This window comes from Triticum aestivum, chromosome 2B (assembly GCF_018294505.1).
Source record: "Triticum aestivum cultivar Chinese Spring chromosome 2B, IWGSC CS RefSeq v2.1, whole genome shotgun sequence".
Classification (NCBI taxonomy): Eukaryota; Viridiplantae; Streptophyta; class Magnoliopsida; order Poales; family Poaceae; genus Triticum; species Triticum aestivum.
In genome coordinates this window covers 783,824,960-783,842,305 of record NC_057798.1, presented here as the reverse complement: position 1 = coordinate 783,842,305, position 17,346 = coordinate 783,824,960, and the positions used below count along the sequence as shown (strand labels likewise).

The 17,346-nt window shown below is 45.9% G+C and overlaps 1 long non-coding RNA gene across 1 annotated transcript; it reads right to left on the bottom strand.

The window, feature by feature from the left end:
• Nucleotides 1–4,498: 4,498 nt before the first annotated feature.
• Nucleotides 4,499–6,506, bottom strand: LOC123042713 (uncharacterized). Its single transcript, XR_006418879.1, has 4 exons — nucleotides 6,443–6,506; nucleotides 6,015–6,150; nucleotides 5,522–5,640; nucleotides 4,499–4,583 (listed from the first exon to the last, which is right to left on the bottom strand). It is a non-coding gene; the product is annotated as an uncharacterized lncRNA (long non-coding RNA).
• Between the last annotated feature and the right edge of the window lie 10,840 nt (nucleotides 6,507–17,346).

The following is a 17,346-nucleotide window of genomic DNA, read 5'->3' as shown; positions in this document are numbered from 1 at the left end:
GGCGCGTCCATGGCTGGGAGCGGGGCGGTCAACGACGGCGCTCGCCTTCGCTTGTTCTGGGAGAAAGACGACACGAGGGGAAGGGGATGAAACGAAAGGGCAGATCGGATGGCTCTCGCTCGCTGCATCGGACGGCTGGGCTGGACCGGACCAAAGTATTGGGCCGGCGCACCGGCGCTAGCGCTGCCCTTATCTTAGGCCTCTTTGTCTTTTCGTTTAAATCCTGTCCTTGGCGGACCTAGAGTGTGTATTTGGTATATCCTGGACCTGAACCTTGTCGCTATGAGCTACAAAAGCAACGGTTGTCGGCATTGCAGTGTCGTATGTCCCGTTTGTTGCGGCGCTGGACAGCATTGCAGCATTGGGCGGTAGGCTTTGTTGCAGCAAAAAAAATGATGTTCGACCCTACAGCGTTGTGTGTCCTACATTCCTACTTGCATCATGTAGTGTCGCGTGGTTGGCTTAGGAGCATCACATCATCGTGTGTCTGGCCCTGCATTGCGAAGCACCTGCCTTGCAGCATGCACCATCACACAACCATGCAGTATGACAATCCTGCTTTTGCAGAAAAAACATCAAGAGCAATGATATTATACGCATGCAATATTCAAACCAAAAAAAATCAATTGTTGCAAGCACTTGCAGCATGGAGCAATGTTGTGGCAGACACTCCAAAGTGGTCGCAACAACACACACACATGGTACACAACATTTTCAAGATGATTTGGCAACTAATACCATTGCTCATTTTTTGCCTTCCCTAGTTGAATTCATGTGAGTAATGGTGGTGTCATTTTTTAGAGTATCGGTCTTGTCCTGTAGCTACCTATAGCAGCAATACACTAGCCTTTTGCAGCGATTTTTTTAATGTCAACCGCATGTATGATTAATCACAATAAGGTGAATACAAGGACACACATGGAACCGACCAGAATGGGTCGAAAGACAACATGTGGTCACAAAACTTTGCAGAAGAAACTCAGGTACTCCTGCAACTGCCATTGCCGCTTAACCATCACCGGACTCATAGGAAAGCCATAGCCATAAAGGCATTGTGAGTCGATGAAGAGGCCCACCGTCGGCATGGCCTTTGTCGTGGTGGTGCGTCGACCGGGGATTGTCCGCACCCTCTCGAGTCCCGGAGCCAGCGTTACCCGTTGACGTCGTCGAGGCCAAACGTCAGATCTGCCGCCATCAATCCTCAATCCCACATCTGAAACCGCCATTCTCTCTCGCCCACCAGTGACACCGCCTGGGACGACGACCATCGGGTGAAGACCTAAACCCACAGACCGAACGGGTCTGCAGGAGGACTGACCCATCGGCTCCTCGACGCTGCCATGGACGCCGTCGAGACGAGATTGGAGCCGACGCATTATCTTGGATGCGGCGTTGTTGTCGCCGTCAGAAGCATCGCTGCCGCACACCCGAAGCCTACCCTATCTACGGTCGCGAGCAAAACCCAGGGTCCCACCTCCTATAGTCGTCGAAGCATACGCCAGAGGAGGCAGGGACCAACGACTTGCCCGAAGGAAGGAAGGAGCAGGGCCGGGCGCGACAAAAGAATGGGGCCATGTGCCAAACTCTAAAATGCGGCCTGTTCACTAGTGGAAGAAATCTAACTATAATCAATTATGTACAACTCCTTTATGTATTGAATTAAATCCTATAATTCTAACTTGCTTGTCATGTCTCGTGAGTAGATTCATTTCTCTATAGAGATAACTTAGATATTGAAACACAACGTCTAGACGAATTAATATATAATTTTTATATAAATGGCGAAAATAATAACAGAACGAAATTAAAGGGATATACACGTCAAATAGTTAGTAGGAAATTATTTGTACAGTAGAAGTGAGAGAGTGCGGAGGTGACAGGCATGAATCAAACTTGGCCGTGTGGAAATGATCCTGGATGGAGAGACGAGACAGTGTCACGCACACCGAGACGGATCGATGCATGAGACGATCACGTGGACGAAGATGTCAGAGCATCTCCAGCCGTTGCCCCCCTGGAGTCGCCCCCTGGAGCGCACCGGCGCTAAACCGCGCGCTGGGGCGTGATGCCCCCTAGTCGCAACGCCCACGTTTTTTTTTGAAAAACTTAAATACGGCGTAAACATGGATCAAATTTAACGCAAACATTGGCGAGGTTCGTTCAAATTTTAAACATATTTTACAAAAAAGAAAAAACTACTAGGGGCTGCTCCTCGCCGTCTCCATCGCCGCTCCCCGCCGCCCGCCCTTGCAGTTCTACATGCCGAGGAGGCTGTAGAACCGCGTGTAGTCTCCGTCGTCGTCGTCGTCGCGCCGCCTCCGCCGCCGCCGTTCCCTGCTGCATCCTTCCCCTGGTTGGCGCGGCGGGTTGGACGGTCGGGGGCGTCCTCGTCGTCGTCGCTGGTCGAGGATCACGATGTCGTGCTCGTCCTCGTGCCCATGCTTGCGGGCTTCTATCTCCTCTAGGGTCCGGCGCTGCCGGACCATCTCGTCGCGAGGTAGTCGTCCCGCGCCCACTGTAGGGCGTCCTCATCGGAGAAGCCGCGCCGGGCTATCTCCTCGTACTCCGCAGGGAGGCCGGGCTCCGGCTTGGGCTCGACAAGACGAAGCGGCCGGAGGGGGGAGGGGGTGGATTCGCCGATGGGACGCCGTAGTTGCGGGGTGCGCGCGCTGACAGGCGTGTCCTGGGGCTCCGGCTTGACGGGGCGGAGGCAGGGAGAGCCGGACGAGCGGCTGGACGAGGAGGAGGACGCCTCGGGGCCGCTCCATGCGCCTCAGCGTCCAGGAGCTCCCACGGCGGCGTGAGAAGGACGAGGGAGCGGGGTACTCGAGGTGCGGCGTTGTTGCCGCCCTCGATGTACTCGAGGACGACCTCCAATGTGCGGCCGGGCACGCCCCACCACCGGCACCGGCCCTCAGAGTTGAGCCTGCCGGGGGGCACGACGCCGTTCGTCGCCTCGAGCTTTTCGGCGTGGCAGCGACGGAAGTAGGGCTCCCAGAGCGGGCTGTGGGGGGTGTACCGCGGGCCTTCCCTCGTGGCCCGTGGCAGGGACGCGCGGATACGTGCGATCTCCGCATGCCGCGCCGCCCCGGGTGGTGGTGGCGGCACCGGCACGCCGGCGGCGCTGATCCTCCACGCCCTGGGCAACCCGCATGTCCGGCGGGCCGGGTACTCGGCCTCGAAAAGGAGGCGAGCCTCGTCCTTGTGAAGATGGCGGCGCCCGAAGCCATTCGCCGCCGCGCCATCGCCTAGGAAGCGTTCGGCCATTCTTCTGAGCTGGAGATGGCGAGAGGAGGGGAGGGAAGAAGGGGGAGAAATGGGCGCGTCGGCAGTGGAGGATCTGTGCGTGTCTCCGGCGCGCTGGTGGTCGGCTTATATAGGTGGAGGCGCCGTGTAGTACGCATGGCCGGCGCGTTACGCGTGGCGGGAGGCGTGGTGGGCGAGGGGACGCGCGTCGCCCGGCCTTCACTGCGCCGCCCGTGAGGCATCAATGGAGGCTGACCGGCGCGGCAGCGCGCGCAGCTTTGGCATTGATTCGCCGCGGGAAATGAGGCGATGAGGACGACGAAACGGCGAGAAGAGAGTCGAGTCGGCTGGCAAGGGGGCCCGCGGCTTTTCGCGCCAAAAACGATTCGCCCGGCGCCCCCGAGCGCCCCCCTAGCACGCCGGGTTCGGGTTGGGGTCCGCCGGCGCCAATTTCGGCCCGAGTCGGCGAAAACTAGGCCCTTGGGGACGCGACTGGGCCGATTTTTTGGCGCCGGCGGCCGAAAAATCGTCGGCGGGCCTTGTTGGGGATACGGCTGGAGATGCTCTCACGCCCTTGATTAGTTATGAAGTACTCGTCATATAATTATAATTGTGAGGTGGATTTACTAGAAAGGAAGGAAGTGACAAGGAGGGAGCGAGCTAGCACCTGTCACTAGATCAGGATCGCGCCTTGGCGCGAGGGTGTCGGTCGGGTGTTTTGATCAAGCAGGTAATGCCAAGATGGAAGCCAAATTATTAATGTGATACTGTCGCTCCAATATACTTCCTCTGTAATAACTTAATGTATAAGGAAGCTTTTTGGTATAAAAAAGGTCTTATAAGATACAGAGGTTTGTAGCTTTCATAATTTCATCTGAATCTCTTAAATAGAAAGAACACACATACATTTACTCATTATGTTCCAATCAATAATGTGTTAATTGGAAGGACTGGCTAAGAATAAGCCACTTCTAAGAAAAAGTGGCCCTTTCATGCCTGATCATAAGAAAAATGTACATTAATAGTCATATTATTTAGCACCCAAAAAACAAAATTTATCAAATTACAGTACTCAGATCCCTAGTTGCCTGATCTCCTTTTCCATTTGAGAGCAGGAGTAGGAGAGGCTGGTTCTTGATGTATTGAGCAAATAGTTAACTCAAGTAGTCCACGATTGCGTCTACAGTTCTTCCTTTCTGCTAGTGCTGCATTCCACTGTTTTACATGCTTGCAAAAAGTTTGGAGGCTCAGCATACACAATACTCACTCACCTTATATTCCATATTGGCACGCTGATTCTTATCAAACATGTTTCCGTATGCATCACTTCGTCATCACTAAACATGGTGAGAGATAGAGAGAGAGAGAGAGAAGAGAGAGAGAGAGAGAGAGAGAGAGAGAGAGCAGTAAATATTTAAATTGTTGCATTCAAAATAGGCGGTTTCAATACCAATTGTAGTAAGACAGAACAATGGAGTGCACAGCAGAAGCATCTATGTTCAGGCAGAACATAAGATCGTATCTGAAAGGGAAGAAATGGAGCTCATTTGCATTGCTAGCTGATCATTCCAGTAACATGCATTGCCGACTCCATAACTAAAATAGCACTACATTTTTCCCTTATGATATCTGGCATTAGTACTGTAAAAGAGTAACTACATGCATATGTGTATTTAGAAGCAATATCAATATAGAATGGGTGGAAGAGGGATGTCATAGCTGGTTTGAAGCATAAACATGGTACTACATGAACTATAAGCGAGGCAAGGGGACCAGTAATAAATTGTTGCAGACTGGAAGTAGCATATCATCCCTACTATTTCTAATAGCCTCAAAGTATCAAAGTGTATATTGCTGTTTTTCACATCCAACATATGCAAGTGACCGGCAATATTTTGTGGAAATTATAAGCACGACATCGTGTCAGATCTAAATGGAAATTAAAATTGGCAAGCGAAGTACATCTGTACTATGTTTAATACAATATTTACGTTTTCCAGTAAATTAGCTTTCTTGCCCTGAATTATTCATCCAGTAATCATATCATAATCGTCACTCATTATTATAGTTTTGACTTTTGCTTGCAAAACTCCACAGTATGTCTGTAAATGGCAAGGCAATGACGATAGATGCTATCGATGCAGATACATAGTAAAAGATCATGGTGAAGTATAAAGCCCAAAACACATTATCTTTCAAATAAATTTTGAAACATAACAGCTTGCTACTTGAAGGTTACTCATGGCTTAGCTGTGTGGATTTTAGAACGGCGTACCACAGGTGGAGCATAGGCGGTCGACGTTCCGGCGAAATCAGTAGAACAGGGATAGTGGATGCTTCCCTAGAGGGGCTTGAGTCTGTCTTCTATGTATCAGACCATCTCATAGTAGTATCCTCCAAAAGAGGAATAAGAATTTACGATTTAGTGAGGGCTTCAATCTTGGAGGTAAATAAAAATATTTAGAGTTCACAAGTGTCTTTCAGTATAAATTCCATGAAAGACTACAGTGCTACTCATTGCATCACTTATCTGAAGAAACATTAAATATCTGATGTGAAAACATTTACTCTTTGGAAGGACATGTTTCCAATACAACCACCGCTTGAGAGAAATTTCTAATTAAGAATAAATCTGACACTAATTCAGCCAATTCTCTGAGCAGCTTCTGTGAAAATATTTCCACCACATAAATATAATTTATGTAGCTGAACAATTGAACAAGAAATAGAGAAGAAGGGAGGAACGAGCTGTGGTGAGCTAGCTGTACCTCCTTGAGCTGGCCCCTCCTCTTGGAGAGGACAACGACCGTCCTTCAAGCGGATCTCGATGATGTCGATGGCATACTTCCTGCTGCCAGCACTTCGCCGGCCAAGTGGCACCCCTTCTCCCTGGGAGCGAGCAAACTACATGAAGACATGAGCAAGGTAGTCCATGAATATCAAATGTGTTGGCCTATGTATGCATGGTGTATGAACCTAGCTAAGGCCCTGTTCAGAATCTAGCCACTCCGCTCCAATCTGCGGAGCTGTGGAGCTCCCTTTGAGCCGCTCCGTGAAAATGAGTTGCAGTCTGCTTCGCTCCGGGAGCACAGTCGAGGGAGTGGAGAGGAACCGAACAGGCTCTAATAATTTTATTTCCGATATCTATCATGCCAATGAGAAGACCATGGTCTGAAACATAATAGATGAGCATTACCTGCTTGAAATGTTGACAACATATCTCCAGTCCAAAAAATAGGCGGTGTGGATCCAGAGGAAACTTCTGGTCAGCCGACGGCCACATCAAAGTCAACACCTTTGGGTGCCTATCCCCTCCATGAGGCTCCGTTGAGGATCCTCCCTGTCATTAATGAGAAATTAAGCAACGTGAGAACAAAAAGAAAGGTTGTACATAGCTATGCCAAAAAGCCACTGGACAAGTTATCTTACCCAAAGATCTAGAATGCTAGCTCACTATAAAATTAGCAAGGGGACCTGCAAAACAAACCACAGTTCAACAACGCCAATTTTATAGCTTCTCATATTTTTAATATTTGTCATCTCAATCTTTGATTTATGTTAAACAACACCTACATGTTATATCTGCTCCAGATATCATCAAAATGCACCCTATACAATGGACATAAAAACCTGAAGTATTTGACAACACCTAGATCAATTTAAGAGAAGTATGCCTTCCCCGGCCACAGAGAGGAAGGGAAGAACCTGGGAACCCGTAGATACAACAGATTCCGAGCATAGGCATCCACACAATCTGATGGAGCACCAGCGGCATGCCCAAACCCCGCCACCGTGCAGCAGCCATAGCAGTGTTCCCCATCAGCTACAGTAGCAAGGAGCCTGGCACTAAACCTGATCGCCTCGAGTTTGAAAACAAAACAAACACGCTTGCAGGCATTCGGATCAATCTTTTACTGTGTCATAATGGGCCTACTTGATCGCCGCTGAGTTGAAAACAAAACAAACACGCTCCAGGCCTTCATATCAATGTAGAGAAGCTGAGCCTAGGTGCATCAATTACGAACGTGTGTTCTGCTACATCTAAAATAGAAGGATCAGTATGGTCATGTACTTGGAATTATAAAGGCAAAATAATCAAGTATCTGCTGCTGATAAAAAAACTATAACAGGATTTGGTGAAATGTCAGTAGGCTCTTAGGATCAGGGCAGTAGTCTTCGCAACATTATGATGGACATTATGCAACTGACAAAGACAGTTGTACTTAGATGCAATAATTAGATGGATGATTCATTTGTAGGAACAATTAGAGAGAAGCAGTATAGGATCATGGAGATTCGGTTGTAGGAACAAATCTGATGGGAAGGATAAACCTACATCATCGTTCCTATCTTAGCATCTTACAGCTTACAATCAGCAGTGCATGAATAGAACATTTTCATGGATTTGAATAAGTATTTTTCAAATGGGTAAACTACAGAGTACTCGCTACTATGCAAGGGAAAAGGGACATAAACAGTGTCTAACCAGCTGATTTCTTTGTTCGAAATGCCCTCTTCCTTGAATTCCACGCGGTTGCATCTGACCAGTCCATTGGAAAATGAAAGCAAACATTATAAGGAAAACTGCCTGAGAAAGTGGTCCTCACAGAAGTAAGTACAATTCTCATTAGTGTTCAGTTTTATAATAGAGATAGCGTTACCATTTCGTTAAGGAATCATGCATTAATAAAAAGAGTAGTGTAAGAAACTTACAAATAGGACCAGGACCAGCATCAACCTTTCCCTCCACCATGAATACCTAACGACTATCTTCAAGTTCACCATAAGCAAATAGTCACATATAACGCACATGAAGCCTGCACCACCACAACCAGGATAACCCAAAATCATTTACTGATTTATGCATCACAAATCCTACTGAATAAGGTTTGCTTGACTGCAAATAGGATCACATTTGATGTGAAAACTGAGAAAGAAGCACTACATTTTGATATGCCCTGAGCATCTCCGGGCTGACCTCGTTCGCCCGGTGGAGCTTGTTCACGGTTATCACCCCGCACCATAGGATCCCTTGGCCACGTTCTCTGGCACCGAACGCTATGGCCCTGGCCACGGTGCTGCCGCACTCCTCGACGTTGAGCATGGCGGTGGTCTAGTACGTGGCAGCCTCGACCTTAGCCATCACGCCAATATCAATCAAACTGTCACTTAGCTCAAATCGGAAATGTGCTTCAAACGAAAAGAGATTATGCGCAAGGAGACTTGCAGTTTTTATCGCCGACCCCATTCCAACAATGATAGAGAAGTTGATAGCAGCAACAAGCAACCATGCGGAGGTGTAGAGAGAGTAGGTCTTGCTTGGCTGATCGGCAGCCATGCCACCAAGTTGCCACAACCTCGTTGCCCCACCCCGTGTGGAAATTTACTTCACATCAAAACAAAAAAGGCACCATGGACATGAGAATGCGTGGTAGACATAGCATTGAAAATGGAAGAGAAAACGTAATCAGGAAGAAAGCTAACTAATCTTACCATTTGATCTGTTCAATATATTTACATTTCAATACTGCAACGAAATCTGCCAATGCCATCATTGCATAGCAGACTACCCAGAATTTAAGAAAGCAATAAAGGACACCTTATAAGTATATATACTTAATAACCACAGGTAGAAAACAGATTTCAAGCAATAGCTATTGGAGTGCTGGTATGAATTTGAACATATCTTTAGTAACCGTTAAAAACAACAAGCTATATAGCAACCAGAAGCCGGAAAAACAAAATTGAACAATACCAATATCAAAGGAAGTTACCTTCAATGGAATTAACCCTAGAGTCTTGAAGCTTGGGATGAACTTCTTCTGTATGTTGAGGGACACAAACAGGTCAGCATATCTGCGGCGAGCAAAGAAAACACTTAGTAACTGCTAAAACAACAAGCTATAACAGCACCCAGCAATCCGACAGTCAAGACTCAAGATCACCAGTAGGCGGCGATGACTTTTGGATCCAGCAACAAACACTAACCACATCCATAGAGGAAAATTAGTGTAGATGAGCAGCAGGACGACAGAAAACCGACTTCCCTGACGTGTAAACAGATTGCAGAACAATACCAGCAGTGTATCTGAAAAATGGATTAGAGATGTTAACAATACGGGCATGCAGTTCCCAACACACACGTCATAACAGTACGGGCATGCAGTTCACAAATTGAAAATCGTAATATCTACAAACCTAATAACAAAGTTAAGTAACCAACAGAATCTAGCAGATTGGAAGAGCTTATGCTAAATAACATATTTGGTGTGTCAACTGCAGATCTTACTCATCTTCTATGAGTATTTTCGAACATTTTCACTAACTGAGTAACCAACAACAAATATTTCGCTTGTTTACCTGTAGGAATATCCATAGCTTTCGAGGGTTGTATCCTCACATAATCAGTTCTCTCTAGCTTCTACACCCCTTAAAAACAAAGATAGGAAGGATAAGTTTCCAAGAGAGATCTCCATAAAATGGAACACACCAAACTGCTAGAAAGTTAACCTTGCAAATTAGTGTTCCTACAAAAGTTAACCTTAGAAAGTACTGAACAATATGGGCTAGTATATTCGAAGTGTTCAAAGGTGAAAGAAATGGATATTAGATAAATCACAAAATTGGCACAACTATTTGCCAACAAAAATATAAATATCCTAGGTATGCTTAAAGTTCCCAACCCTGCTGCTGCAATCAGCTTATGATCAACGATGTTTTTCAAAGCAAAAAAGGCAAGGAGATGCTATAACAGAATTATGACTCCAGAAAAAATATTGGCCAATTAATAGAAATCAGAGGATAACTGTAAGTGATGCATCTAAAGAAAATATGACATCAAATATTGGCCAATTAATAGAAATCAAAGCATGTCTCAACACAATAATAAAAATCCACTCGTAGAGTTTGATGCCAACCTAAAAGGATTAAGATGTCATACAGTCGAAAGAAAAGCGTACAGTTTTGCAATGCAGTTTTTTTGGTGACTCGCGACATAATGATACATGAAGCTCTAATGTAAGTTCAGAACATATTTGTACCTCAAAGCTACAGCATATTTGTGCTTGTCGCTGCCTCCATTATCATAGACGCCTCTCGCTGTTGACACCACTCTCGAAATTAGCCACTCAAATCACCAATCCTAGTTCCTACAAAAACAATTCCAATAATTGACCTAAGTAAATTAAGCCATTTTGTCTTGACGTAAAAGATTTGTCTTTATTGTATCACAGAGTGTGCATACCTATTGATTCATGGCACATTTTTATGTACTCTTTCCACAATATTTCCAACATAAAACTTACCGGAGAATACATAAATAATTCATTGTATAAATAAAAAAGTAACTCAATGCAGCATACATGCTGCCTCTGTTACTTTTATCCAACAGAATAGAGTTAACATCAGAGAGAGAGAGTGTGAACTGCAGTGTCCATTTAAATAGTTTATTTGCATATGATCTGTAATATGGACATAAATACTGAATGTCACATGGCATCATCTTTTTAACCGAACTAAACCTCTAATTAAATCTGGTATTAACCAAAAATATGGCCTTAACTAAACCATATCAGTACCCAAAACACAGCCAACTACCTATACACAATCAGATAGAAGCAGAAAGGACAACGTGAGATCTGACCAAGTCACAAAATTATATATTGTTCTCATCCAAAATGAGTTGCTTCCTGAGCCGAGAGGATGAACAGATCAACATATTTAATCGAATAGATCTGAGCGGATGAATAGGTAAACCCACAAAAGAGAGAGGGGGATGGGGAAGTGGACAGGGCGCTCACCGACCCAGAACCCAACCGGTCGCCGCGCATGATGCAGTGGACGGGATGGATGTGGCACAACTTCTCCTTCCCTTCTCCTGTTCCTCCCATCTCCTTCCAAACATCCCTCTCTCCATCTCGTGTTGGGTACAGGAGGATCTGACAGGGAGAGTCGATCTAAGAAGGGGAACTACGAGAGAGAGAGAGAGAGAGAGAGAGAGAGAGAGAGAGAGAGAGAGAGAGAGAGAGAGAGAGAGAGAGAGAGATGCGAACCTAGACGGAGACGAGACGTTGATGCTGTCCTTCCTCCCCTGGCTGTCCTCCTCCTTCCCACCGTGCTCCTCCTCCTCACCGTTGACGATGGCCGCGCCGGGGGGGGGGGGGTCGGCTGGGTCGAGGAGACGGCGGGGCGGCGGCGGCCTGCTAGGCGAAGGAGATTGCGGCGGCGTGGGTTGGATTTGGACGGCAGCAGGGCAGGAAGGCGGGAGCGAGGCTAGGGTTTGGAGGGAGAGAGAGAGAGGCGAGCGGGAGGAAGAGGACGAGGTGGACGGCGCAAGTGCGCGAGGCGGCTAGGTTTTCTCTCCACAGGGGCCACGGCCTTTATATGTCCGTGTATGAAATGATGAGAATACCCACGGCGGGGCGCAGAATTTACGCACGATGGCACGGGATCTTTACAGCAGGCGGTAACTATTCATTCGTACAGGAGCTCATCTTCGATCCGACGGCCCAGCTCCTTCCACCTCTCGATCCAACGCCCAGAATCGCATCAAGCAAACCGATCGGACGACCGAGAGTGCCTGATCGCTGTGGGAGCTCGGTGGAACACTCCTCTCTTATTTCTGGATGTCTGGTCCTGTCCTCCCCGCGTTGAGGTCCTCTGCTGCGCCCAGGCCTGGGAAAGGAAGGGAAGGAGGCACTTGTTTTGGTTGGTCCTCCCGGTACACGTCGCCTCTCCCTCCCTCTGCACAAGAAGCTACAGCGGTTATATATATAAGGATAAGGTCCATTTTAAACCTTGAACTTGTAGACGTTCGGCGAAATAAACCCCCCAAGTTGAAATCCCGGTCGATTGCACCCTAAACTATGCAATCCCGGTCTAAATCGAACCTTCGGGTAGTTTGGATTACCGGGATTGGTGGGTTTTCGCTGAGGGCGCTGCTGCGCGCACCCCTGCTCCCCGCTGGGCCGGCCCGCTTTAGTTTTCTTTTTTTAGAAATAAAAATATGCAAAAGGCACTACACCCTGCTGGGTCAGCCCGCTTTTGTTTTTCTTCAAAACAAAAAGAAACGAACGCTGTGGCTCGAAATCGAGACCCGTGCTGGTGTTGTTGGAACGACGCTACTCACCATCAGGGACACTACGTACATTGTGTTATCTTCCTCCCTTTTTCTTATTTTCTTCTTTCTTTTCTTTCTATTTTATTTTTTAGTTTCCTTCTTAAAATAATCATGATTTCTTTTGAAATTAACGAACCTTTTTCCAAATTTGTATATTATTTTTGAATCCCGTAAATTTCTAATTTTTTTAAAGCTCGAGTTTTTTAAACTGTATAAAAACCGGTGGCCGTTTTACTAGGAAATAGGAAACGAAAAAAAGAACCTTGTGAACCAGAATTTCAAAAGATTTTTTTATGAATTTGAACAAAATGTTCACGGATTCGAAAACATCTATGAAAAAAGATGTTTATCACAAACGTCCATGAATGTTCAATGTTTATTCGAAAATAGTTCAACATATATTAAAAAAATGTTCACTGCGTATTTTCAAAAAAATGATGCATATATTCATATTTGTTTTCAAAAATGTTTATCACATAATACAAATGTTCAATGCATATTCAAAAATTGTTCAACACACATATTTATAGTTTTTCCAGAATGTTCAGTGCATAATATTACAAAATCTTCAGTGCATAATATTCTCGAATGTTCAAAAGAAGTTTGAAGCATAATGTTTCGTGCCGTGAATCTATCAGTTCAACTCACTAGTTTGGTTGGCAAATTCCAGCAAATAACAAGACTGAGGTCGCGAGTTTGAGTCACTCCTATAGAACTTTTCCAGATTTTTTTTTGCGCGCCTGCTATTCAATAGCTCCAAATGGGCTGGTTCACGAATTTAAGAAAGAAGCAGAAAATGAAAAAGAAGAAGAAAAAAGAAAGATGAAAAGGAAGAAAAAGGGAGAAAGAGAACACAGCGCAAGTGTTGTCCTCGTGGTTTGTTGATTCAATCAACCACAAGTGATCTTTGGTTCGAGCCACCACCGCGTGCTTTTTTTTAACGAAAAAAAAACTAAATTGGGCTGGTTCAGCGGAGAGCACGGTGCGCGCCCTTTGGAATTTTTGTTCTTGGACGAAAAAAATACTCTAGCGGGCCGGCCCACCGGACGTATCCGAGTTCAAATGATGCCAGGGTCTGATTTAGACCAAAATTGCATAGTTTAGGATGCAATCGACCAGGATTTCGACTTGAGGGTTCATTTCGCCTGACCTCTACAAGTTCAAGGTTTAAAATTGACTTTTTCCTATATAAAATCAAACCAAGTCAGGCCATCATGCAAAAGCCATCAAGGTAAGCTAGGGGAGGGGAGGGGACCAGCAGCAACGGGTCAGATAGGTAACTAACTTGCTGTGCGGGTGCCCCACAAGTCAGAGGCGACATATATCATGCATGGACTACTCCTCGGATGGGATGGGATGAACCCTGCTGCATGAAGCCACCATGTGATGTGAGGAAGCCACCACAAGAAAGCCGCGCGCGAGGCAGGCAGATGGATGGGGACGTGTGGGATGGCCACCAACAACAAAGGTCCTTGCCCCACCGTCAATGGCGGAGCTATGTGTATAGCTGAGGGGGCTATTGCCCCCCCCCTCCCCCAGCCCAACACAAATTCCTGAAGGAATTTTTTTTAGGGGAGTATAATTAGAACAAAGTATTCTCATTAGTCCCTGTTAACATGTATACTTTGCTTCTGCCCCCCCCCCCCCCGACATTGCATTCAAGCTCCGCCACTGACTACTACTAGAGTAGTAATCCAATCTTGGATGTAGACATGTTGGATGGCGCGACCACAAGAGGACCGAGCACGTTACCACATGCCGAGGACGACCCTTGCGTCATCTGCTGATAGACGCGATTCCCTCCCTCCCTCCCTCCCCACCTTGTGCTTTTTTAGAAGCCAGTGGTGGTTCGCTGACCTTGCTGGCTAGCTCTACTCATTAGCCTGCTTGCACCGGTTGTGCGCTTCACCGCGTGGATTGGATTGCACAAAGGCACCACATTGACTTCTAGTTTTGCAGAAAACATCCGTTTACCAATTTTTGCCACTTACCACTAATTTTTGATCTAATCTTCAGCAGAAAACACCGGCCGGTCTCTTTGGGCATTCTAACTTCAATTATGACATGTGGGGCCGCATTTGAGACGTGGCATAATGATAAACAATAGACGACGTTGGACTGGTCTTTTCCCCAGAAAACCCTTTCTAAAAAGAACTCCCTCCCGCCTCCCTTGCCTCGATCCAGATCGGGATCGACCATTCCCTCCTCCTGCCCAACTGTCGTTGTCGTGCGCGTGCTCTGCTATATGCTGGACATGGTGAAGCGCGTCGCGCGCACTGAAGTGCCGCTCAACTCTTTCCTACCGAGCGTCGAGCTGCTCGCCGCCCAATAGCACCACCACTGTGGCCTAGGCCAGTGGCGGATCTAGGCCCCAGGCCGCGGGGGAGGGGGGGGGGGCAGGCCCGGGGCGTGAGGCCCGTTTCCTTTGTAGAATTCAGCAAAACACTGTAGCAATTGCTACAGTGCACAAAGGAGGCCCGGGGCGCTGGGCTGGGCTGTATCCGCCCCTGTCCTAGGCCAAGGTGCTCGCCGCTCAACTGCACCGCTGCCGCTGCCCGGGTCAGCTTTTGCAGGGCCCACATGCCATAATCGAGGTTAAAATGTCCAAAAAGACCGATCAGTTTTTCCTACAAAAGAGTAGACCGAGAACCAGTGGTTGGTGACAGAAATTCGTAAATGAGTGTTTTATGTAAATCTAGACATCAATGTGATGGTTTTCTATAATTCGCTCCGACCACGTGCGTTGTGTATAATTATTGCCCTGCAACGTGTGTCTATATATATATATATATATATATATATATATATATATATATATATATATATATATATATATATATATATAGGGAAAATGCATACTACCATCTAGTGGTAGTTACCTCCACTCTTGCTGCGTCTGATCCCGTCCATGTACGAGCGTTGATTAATGGGTTCGGTTTTGAAAGTGGCTAGATTTCTCTACCCGACTAAAAGGTCCAGCCCGTATCCTCCACCTTCGCTCCCTATTTACGTGGCTAGATGATTACCTTATATAACTGCCTGCAGTCAGAGGAGCAACCTATATTTCAAATTATATCCACTGCAATATTTCACGGGAGGTGGCCATCGGAGGTATTACTATTACTGTGATCCAATTCATTAATCCATCTTGTTTTGAATATGCAAGTTAATCATTGGATCCATCCTTCTCTAGTTTTCTAGATTTAGCATATGCACATGCATACTACTCCGTAGAATCGATGCATGTAGGCCTTAGATTGTTAATTCAGAAGACATGCATGCGTGCATTGACCGGCGGCCATGCATCACCCGCCGGCCGTCGCTGCAGGGCTACTAGCGTGCTAATATATATTTTTACTGGTGGAATTTTTTCAGCACTTTGGACCACGCCGCCATCCGATCTATGGCCGTGGCCAACGCCGACTACATCCATCAACTCTGTTGGCTTTGCACTTCACCGCCTACTGGGCAGTACTAGGGGACGTGACTGCTCCAACACGGCGGCGGCGGTTGCGCCGACGTACATACGGGCGACCACAAATTTATTGTTGCTAAAAAAACTCTAGGGATGAGAAGATAGGCACATGACCTGATGGCAACAACAGAATATACTGTATATGATCATTTGATCTCATGTATAAGTTCATGAAATTATGGATGAACTATTTGCACTGTCTGTATAGTACTCCCTCCGTTCCCAAATAATTGTCTTTCTAGCCATCTCAAATGGACTACAACATACGGATGTATGTAAACATGTTTTAGAGTGTAGATTCATTCATTTTACTCCGTATGTAGTCACTTGTTGAAATTTCTAGAAAAACAATTATTTAGGAACGGAGGGAGTACATCGATGTGATAGATATGGTATCTTTGTTGTACCAACAGATAATAGTACATACTACCTTTGTTCTAGCAAGAGATAATACTACATACTACCTTTGTTCTAGCAAGAGATAATACCACATACGGCCTTGCTTATTATACTCCATACTACGTTTCTTACATACACTTTAGTACTTGTAATCTACATACTCCTTTCATCTAATCTACATACTATATGCAGGCACGTGAGAGTGCTTGATATGCTCTCTTTTTAATTCCATTGACACACTCAATCCTTCTTTTGATACCTAGGTTAAACATCATACTCTATACTTTAGTCGGCCTCACAGAAACGTTCTTTCTCTTGTTACCATTGGGATAAAGAGTGATTTCTAAAAATCAATAAGAGCGTATATATCCATATGAATGTGAGAAGTACTAAATACTTTTCATAATCTATATGACTGTGAGTATATATTCTACTTTTTCTGGAGTATATTGTATGTATAATATAGCTGCGAGAGTATATACAGAGTATGGAGTATGTAGTATATTGAGACCATTCATAGGGCGATAGAATAAACACCATGAATTTCTTTGGTGTATGAAGTAGGTATACAGTAGGGTATGCGTGGAATATTTGTTGGTGCAGTACGCAAGTCACGCTAGTTAACCATTATCCGCTGCTTAAAAAATAAGCTAGCACTTATCCACGTAATGAGATGTGGTGCATGCGGCCGGGCTACTAGCGTTTTGTTTAACAAACTGTGTATGAGCAAGGCATTATTTAATTAAAAGTTAGTTACACAGTGAAATGTTTTTTTTTTTGAAACTTACTTGAAACTTTATTTAACCGTCCCACGCAGGGATTTCGTCCAAGATAACACTCAAGATACAGTCAGGAGGAGATTGTAACCAAACCATACATAAATTATTGGCGACACTCTCCCTAGCTAACAGATGTGCCGCTTTATTTGCAGATCGTCGAGCCCAAGTAACCCTCCATTGTCCCCGCGTGCCCAGCATCTGCTTCACTTCTTCAATGACTAGCCCCATCAATGACAGGTCCTTTTCCTTACTCTGAAGCTTGCAGACGACCTCACGACAATCCATCTCTACATGCAGGTTGTGTATATTCAGCTCAATGGCCAATTGCA